Here is a 9,334-nt window from a genome sequence, read left to right on the forward strand (position 1 = left end):
TTCCTATGTAGCAGAGTATTGAAGACATTCTTCTGCCCTTTGATCTCTCACTTAAAGTGTGGAAGCACCTCTATAACATATTTTGAGTATTGCCTTTTCTGTAATAGAATCTGGTTTGAGTCAATTAAATGAATTACCTCATTCTTGTTCATATCATTCAGTTTTATCTAAATGGCTTCCAACTAGTAAAAAGAAAAAGTTGACTTCCAAACTCAGTTCATATAGATCCTATTGAAATTTGTTCACTGTTTAATTAGTAAACACAAATTAAACAAAGTGATGTGTGTATCATTGCAGTCAGGAATAAAGATAGAAATACAACTATGAACAGAACCAGCTGTACTGAACATTAAGCTAGTAATTGATGGAAGGGAGGTAAGTATAAACATTAACATAATATATATATAAATACATTTATTTATTTATTTATCTATCTATCTATTTATTTATTTATTTATTTATTTATTTATTTATTTATTTATTTATTTATTTATATATGTCCTTAAAACCATGGGGGAAAAAGTGATGGAATAAAATTCTGCCAGCATCAGAATTGGCACAGATGTGAATATGCTTATTCACCATCTTCTCCATTTCATCTGCCGTAGTTCTTTGCTTCATAGATTAAAAAAAGAAGAATAAAACTTCAACCTTAAACCTGTCACTAACAACCTCAAATATTATGCAGAAGTTAATAGGTAATACCATTAGATAAATTTGATTTTGATTTGGTCCTGATGCACAGGCTTTAAAAAAATATTCTTGCAACCAATATTAAAAGTACAGGTTTTAGTATTTCTTTTAATTTGCAATATATATATCAGTGGGAGTATTACGAATAGTAGTTTTCTGTGTGTTTCAGATAATACATATTTTCCCATAACTCTCAGTGAAAAAAAGCATTATATTTGATGGTTTTACAGCTTTCTGAGAAAGCATCTCAAAACAGTCCCTGCTATTATTTATGTAGTAGGGGAGCAAATGCAGCATAATCTGTAGGTCAGCATCCATACTCTAGCTAGAGGACTGCTTACAGAGCGATCACTGAGTCACTTCTTAGCTAACGCTTAACCTCGTCCAATGGTCCAGGGTACTGAAAAGCAGAAGAGATTTTGTTTACTCAATATCATGCTTTTAGATAGACAAACTCCTCATGTAGCCAGATTTTGTGAGTTTGCTCCCTCATGCCTTTCTAGTTTCTCTGTTGGCTAGGAACCTTACCTTGTTGATTTCTACATGTGTGGACTTAGTGCCTGACTGGAACGTAGTAGGTTTTCACACAATATTTATTTAAAGTATATGCTGTCACGATAAGGGAGCTATTACAAAGGACATTTTAATTTCTCTATCCAGAATTTTCCATGTGCAGCTGACAGGGAAATTCTATTTCTCTCAGGACCTGCTGCCACGAGGCTTTAGATTTACAGCCTCTAGTTGCCACGTGTTCTGCAGTTGGCTAAATGAATGAAGGTGACCCACAGTAAGAAACTGAATTTTGATAGAAAAAGACAGAGAGAGTTTTTGTCAGATTAAATCTTGGGTTTAACCTCAATGAATATCTTGGAAGATTGCCTTTGCCACTCTGAGTTATCCCAAATACTTGCACTAAAAATTCTTTTACTAAAGCTAAGAGTTAGAAATCTAATTTCCACACCCAAGTATTGTAACTAATCAAAATAGGAAAGGCTTGATTCATTGAACAGCCACTGACGAAAGAACAAGCCACTTTAGCTATCCTTGTAATATTTTCCACTTAAGCAGCACCTTAGAGAACAAACAGGACTTTCATATAAAGTAGATCAGCAAGATTCATGATACTTCTCGAAGAAATTGAATGATTAATAGTATAATTTAACAGATAAAAGTAATGATGCTCAGATAATACCAATATCATAAAGATAAGGCCTCACATTTATTGAATGCCTATATTATGCCAAATCTTGCATAGAGAACATTACATAAATGATCTCCTTAATATTCACAATCATTCTGCAGTTCTGTAGTTATTCCCATACAATACAGATATGAAAAGTCCTTTCCTAAGCCCCACAGCTAGTATTTAGATAACTAACCAGTGACAGTCACATAGTGAGCCAGAGAATTAGGACCTGAACTTTGTTTTTTATTATATCAGTATGAATTACTATTCATATAAATAAACAAGAAATTATAATTATTTATATAAATAAATATCAATATAAATATATTGATGAGAAACTTTTTGTGGGTAACTTTTTTTAAAAAGAGGAAATAAAACTCAATAACTCATCTGTTTAATATACATGGTTTATCACTTCTTAAGAAATATGTTCTCTTTTATATTTTTAATTCTAATACCTCTTTGTGATTTGTAGATTATTTGAAGAATAAGTAGTTGCAGTAGGTTAGTTATAGATTGTATGAGAAGGAAATCTAAGATAAGATTGTCAATGGCAGTAGCACCTGTATTTACTTTTTATTTATTTAATATATATATATATATATTCATATATACATAACTGAATTTATTTGGGAGAGTGGGTTGAGACAAGGTTTCCCCATGCAGCCCTGGTTGGCCTGAAACTTGCTGTGTAGACCAGGCTGGTCTCGAACTTAAAGATTCTCTTGCTTGGCAACATTTGAATAAATAAGATGGAGTCAGTATTTGAAGTGTCAGTGATATGAGGCTGATGATAGCTTTTTTTAAAAAAACTTTTAATTCTACATGAAAGTACTACTGGAAAGACTGAGAGTATGCACATGCTAATTTTTCTTAAGAAATAATTTCAGAATAAACAGTGTTTATCTGTCTTGAATTATTTATCTTGCTTTTTCTTCAGTTTCATGTTCTTTTTAAAAATTTATTTATTCATTACTAATTACAGTTTATTCACTTTGTATCCCAGCTGTAGTACCCTCCCTCATCCCCTCCAAGTCCTACCCTCTCAGTCACACTGTTCCTCTCTTAACTCCTCCCATTTTCCTCCCCAAGTCCACTGATAATGGAGGTCCTCCTCTTACCCTACCCTATCAGGTCTTATCAGGTCGGCTGCACTGTCTTCCTCTGTAGCCTGTGGCCATGGCAGGGGTGATCTGATAGACTAAGATCAGAAAGGAGAGGAGAACCTCCCCTATCAGTGGACTTGGGGAGTGGCATGCATGCAGAAAGGGGAGGGAGGGTGGGATCGGGAGGGGAGGAGGGAGGGGCTTATGGGGGGATACAAAATGAATAAAGTGTAATTAATAAAAAATTTAAAAAAAAGAAAAGAAAGAAAAAGCATTATCTCATTTAATGAAATAAATATACAAATATTTCAAAATAAAATAAAGAGGCAATCTTCACTGAGAAAAAAAAAACAGCCACATGTTCTTTTTTTATATAAATTTTTATTTTTCATATTAATCACAAGTTATTTACTTTGTATCCCAGCTGTAGCCCCTTCCCTCATTCACTCCCAATCCCACCTTCCCTCCCTCATCTCCTCCCTGTCCCTTTCACATGTTCTTAACTCCATGCTGAAAAATTGACTTTCCGACTGTGTGTCATTTTCCTCACAAAACTTCAGCAGCCCTCCATTGCTTGCAGAGTAAAGTTCAGACATTTTAGCCCATAGTCCATGAAACTCAACCCCAAATTTCACAAACTCTAGACTTTCATTATTTTATCTAGGCTAGACAGTATTCAATATTCATTTATTCTCCCGAGTGGCAATGTGGATGTCTGCAAGAGGAAAATATGCTGCCCAATATTTCTCCAGATATTTAGCTCTGAAACATTTTTTAGACCAAGAGGAGGGTGTCAGTTCTTACATTTACAAAGTTGTTTTGTTCACTCACAGAGTATTATTTAGGTAAAATTATTTGGTAGGTCTTTAATTTATCAGTGTTGATTGTGTCACAACTACCCATTAACTCTTTTGAGGACAAGGATTTATTTGCTTAATATACTGACTTATCATTAAGTGGTTGGCAAAATTTGATAATACCTCTGTTTTAGTCACTGTGCTGTTGGTGAGATGAGACACCATTATTAAGGCAACTCTTATATAAAATAGGCATTTTACTTTGGCTCGTTCATAGTTTCAGATGTTTAGTCCATCATCATGATCGTGAGCATAGCAGACATGGTACATAGGTAGACATGTTGCTGGAGAAGCAGTTGAGTGTTCTACATCTAGGTCTTCAGGCATCAGGGAGAGAGAGAGGGATGGAGAGGGAGAAGAGAGAGAGACAGAGACAGGGAGACACTGAGACAGAGAGAAAGAGAGAGCCTGGCTTAGACTTTTGAAAATTCAAAGCCCTCCCTCAGTGATACATCTTCCTCTAATAAGGCAACACATCTTAACCCTATCCAAATAGTTTCTTTCCCTGATGATTAAGCATTCAAATATATGAGCCTATGGAGCCATTCTTTTTCAAACCACCACAACCTAGAAATATTATTCAGAAATATTTGTGCGGCAGGTACACATTGATTTCTAAATAATACATTTGAAGTCTGTTACTAACCCCGTGATTGCTAGCAGGGATAATTTACTAAGATAGTCCCAAAACCCAGGTTTTAGTGGCTCTCACACAGATTACTTCGGAGATACTAGGGAAAAATCTTAGCAATGTATTCACACAGTTTTATCATTATTTATCATTATTTTTGATTGCAACAATAGAATGGCTTAACAGCAGTCATCAAAGGCATTAATATTCTCATTTTGCCTTCTTCTCTGTCATACTAGCCCATTTCGGAGCACTGCAGTGAGTACATCCATTGTTTAAAATTGGGATTGTGATTTAGCTCACTAATTTACATTTTCATTTTTATCCCTAAGGCAGAATTAACTGTCAGTACTCTAGTCAAGTTCAGCCAGGCCTTTGCTGGAGATTACTCTTATTCATGATTACCACCTAAACTCTTGTCCTTCCTTGCAGTTTTTGAACTTCCAAGAGTGGGCTTTGTCTGTGAATTTCCACAAGTACTGAGGAGCCCAGAAATGCTAGGAACCTGCTGTATTCAAGAATGGCTCCCTTTTGTTTGGAAAAAATGTTTTATGTCCCAGCTCTTTGACTATCTATGTAGCATTCTACACTATGATAAATAACAACAAACAAACAACCTCTCATGGACTAGAGAGTTAATGTGGGTAAAGTACTTGCTGGGAAAGGATAAGAACCTGGTTTTATAGGCCTAGCCTCAGCTTAGGTTGTACTCTTATGTCTGTAATCCTAATGCTGGAAGTGAAGGCAAGAGCATCCTGAAGGCTTGTCAGGCAAATGGTGATAGCCAAGACTTCAAATCCTTGGTTCCATAAGAGATACTCTGTCCCAAATAAAAAGGTGGAGAACAATAGAACAAAATACCTTCAACCTCTGGCCTTCACTTATAAAGATAGCGGCACGCGTATTTACTATAGGGGCTTGAATTAAAGTGGTTGCCTTTGGGGCATGTGTTTGAAAGTTTGGTTCCTAGTTGTTGGAAGTGTTTGAGGATTAGGATTAGGAGGCATGGCTTGTTGCAGTAGGTGTGGCCTTGTTGGAAGAAGTATGCTGCTGTGGGTGGGCTCTAAGATTTCAAAAGCTCAGACAAGTTCCAGTCTCCGTGTGTCTGTTGCTGTCTCTCTCTGTGTCTGCCTGTCTCTCTCTTTCTCTGTCTGTTTGTCTATCTGTCTGTCTGTCTGTCTGTCTCTCTCTCTCACTGCTTGTTGCCTATGGATCAGGATGTAAAACTCTCATCTAGTACTCCAGCACCATGATGATCATGGACTAACCCTCTGAAATTGTAAGCAATCCCCCAATTAAATGCTTTTTTCTTATAGTTTGCCTTGGTCATGGTGTCTTCTCACAGCAACAAAACAGTAACTAAGACATTCATACCTCAAATACATACATTTACAGGCATGTATGAACACACACACATAGGGATCAAAGCAGTCCACTTAAAATGTTGCAAAGTAGTGACCTGATTGTCTATACTCATATTATTATCATTCTTCATTATTCATACCTTTACCACACTTTTTGTATGGCATAATTCCCTATACAAAACCCTAAGCCAAGAGAAAGCTCTCCATATTTATAATTTCTAAGTTTGTATTCATTTTTCTTCAGAGGGCTTTCTATATCTTATACTGCCTGTATCTTATACTGCTCACGACTCATTGATCCATAGCCTTCCTTCAAGGTGCCACACATTTTTAAAACAGAAAACACTGAATCAGTTTTAAAAGTCCCCATCCACTCATTAGCTGGCTCAAGGAAATCTCTTTTATGAGCTCATAAAATTTTCAATTTTAATGAAGATGCTGGCATATTTTTGATATTATGAGAAAAATAAACTAGAGAAAAACTTCAATTGTGCATTAAGAAAAATAATTCTATACCTTACCTTCGTAACCCTAGGAGAGCTTGGTGGTTGAATCACTGACCTCTGAAGCTGTTGTGATCCCATTGATTCAACTACTGGGCTCCTAAAGCTTCTGCTGACTTAGAGAGGTTAAAAGGTCAAATCAACCAACAGAAAAGGGAAGGTAGATGTCAATAATGCTCACATTCCCAAATAAACAAAGGACTCCTATAAACAAAAGGAGGTCAGAACTGGATAAGGATGTCTTCAATGGCTCAGGGGACTAGCTTATCAGAAGTGTGAACCATTCTTATTGGGTCAGCAATCTAAATGCAGCCTGGGTCAGCTGATTCCAAAAGTGCCATTATTCCACAACTGATTCATCTGCTTCCTGAATGGAGTATTTTTTTTTTTTTTTTTTTTTTTTTTTTTTTTTTTTTTTTTTTTTTTTCTTTTTTTATTTTTTTTTTTTTTTTTTTTTTTTTTTTTTTTTTTTTTTTTTTTTTTTGCTCTTGGTTTTGAAGATAAGTGTCGGCATCTTAGCCCTCTCTTTCATTCAGAGCAGTAACTGGCCTCCTTGTTAGCCACCTAGTCAGAAAGACCAGTGATTAAATGAACACTGGATCCAAACGGCACTCACTGTGGTAGTATAAGGAGCCACAGCCCCACTGGCCAGACTGGGTTGATTGCAAGAAAACATGTTTTCCTTTTCTTGCCTTACAGTGTGTGGATTGAAGGGGAATTTCTGAATTCCAGATGTCAGCTTGCTATTTGTCCAAGGTATTTAAAACATTTTGAAGAAAAAGGATTGCAAAGGAGCTTATCAAATAATTGCTTTTGGCATGGAGCTCTGCTTGACACGCTTCAACGTAAGGGTAAAATGCCATGGCCGAGTTACAACCCCTACATCTGCGAGTTCATCATCACAGCTCACAAAGTCTATGCTAAAAGGCTTCCCTTTCAGGCACTTGAGCAAGAGGGGTGGAGCTCCTCTGATTTCTTTCTCCTTTTGTGATACCTAATAGAGTGGTCATTTTCTAACAGTTCGTAAATTAAGAAATAAAAAATGGATTTCAATGTTCATAATTTTAGTCAGGGTAGCTTCTGAAGTGTGTATTATTAGTTTGTCCTAATATGAAACTACTGACTGAAACTAATCTCCTTAATGAGGTTCATTTGTCCTTTGACAAAGCAATAAATAGTTTCCTCAAGAAAAACTTAACTAATAGTATGGCCAGTACTTTATAATTAATTTTCTTCCCCATCCTTGCAAGCATGAAAACAAATAGTAAATTTTTCATTTGTTCATCTCTTTAGAACAACTGTTTAGCAGAGATATGCTTGATTAATGGATTTAATTTGTCCCTTTCTTCTGTAGTCAGTTTTCATATTACACTGGTTATCAGCGGGTAGGACAATAATGTGGGCATTCCCATTGCCATCCACTCCATCAGTGTCAGCCTGGCTTCTAGCTCTGGGTCTGCCTCTTTAACCTTTGTCGTCCTGCAGACTCTTTCATCAATCTGTGTTACAGTCACCTTGGGAAGAAGAGGCAGAAACACTCCGTCAGCACTTACAGGTACTAAAGTGTGTCATTATTTCTAACAAAATGCTGGCAGCCGTGTACCTTTCATTTCCAACCGAAATATGATTTGTGAGATCAGCAACACAACTGTTAAAAGAGAAAAATCGAGGGTGCCACTTCGACCACTGCAAGGCCTTCTATAAACAACAACAAAACACACAAAATATCAAATGTGTCCCTGCGCCTGGGACCCTCTAAAATGAATGGAGCTAGTTTTGCAAATTGAATATTGTTTTCAGATAATAAAGGACTTTTGGAGAGGTCAAATTGCTTCATAAAAATATAATAGCAGTCCTCATAAAACTGACCATTTCCTCATAAGGTCCAAATCTCCACGGTTGGTCCTAATGTGCAGTTCACTTGACTTTTCAGGACAATGTAAATAACTACAGATATTCAAGTAGTGATAGTATTTCATTATTGTTTTTTTTTTTTTTTTTAAGCCATGTGTAATATAAACTTGCTGGAAATGGAATTGTTTTTAAAACTTTGGTTATTAATTTTTGATGACAAGTGAAAACTTAAAATGAAACATTCTTAGATTTTTTCATATGCACTAAAATGTCTTTTTAAAAAATAAATGGATAGTTTAATTCGACTGAGGAAATTACCTTTTATATTAAAAAAATTGATGGTACTAAAATAGTATGTTTAAAACAGAATATATATTCACAGGCATATATCCACAGCTTAATTTTTTATAAGCCTATTTTGTGAAATTAATGGATATTATGGTCCATTCCTGAAAAGGAATATTTCTTTTTATTTTTCTAAGATTCATTTGTTTATGATTTTTAATGCATGCTGCCTACATGTGTGCCTGTGCACCAGAAGAGGGCACCAGATCTCACTATGGAAGGTCATGAGCACCATGTGGTTTCTGGGGATTGAACTCAGGACTTTTGGAAGAGCAGCCAGTGTTCTTAATGTCTGAGCCATCTCTCCACCCTGGAGAGGAGTATTTCTTTGTTTTGTTTTTCTTTTTCTTATTTTGTATTTTATTTTATTTTTTGTATTAATTACAATTTATTTACTTTGTACCCCAGCAGTAGCCCCCTCCCACATTTCCTCCCAATCCCACCCTCCTTCCCTCATCTCCTGCCTGCCTCTCTCTAAGCCCACTGATGGAGGAGGTCTTCCTCCCCTTCCATTTGACCCTAGCTTATCAGGTCTCTTCAGAGCTGGCTACAATGTCCTCCTCTGTGGCCTAGCAAGGCTGTTCCTCCCTTAGGGAGGTTGGGAGGGGAGGTCAAAGAGTCAGCTATTGAGTTCATGTCAGAGACAGTCCCTATTCCCCTACCTAGGGAACCCACTTAAATACTGAGCTGGGATGGGCTATATCTGGGCAGGGGTTGGGAAATAGAAGAAAACAAGTAACAGGACAGGAGCTTACCACAGAGAGCCCCTGAAAGACTCTACCTAGCAGTGTATCA

This window comes from Psammomys obesus, unplaced genomic scaffold (assembly GCF_907164565.1).
Source record: "Psammomys obesus unplaced genomic scaffold, mPsaObe1.curated_primary_1811, whole genome shotgun sequence".
Lineage (NCBI taxonomy): Eukaryota > Metazoa > Chordata > Mammalia > Rodentia > Muridae > Psammomys > Psammomys obesus.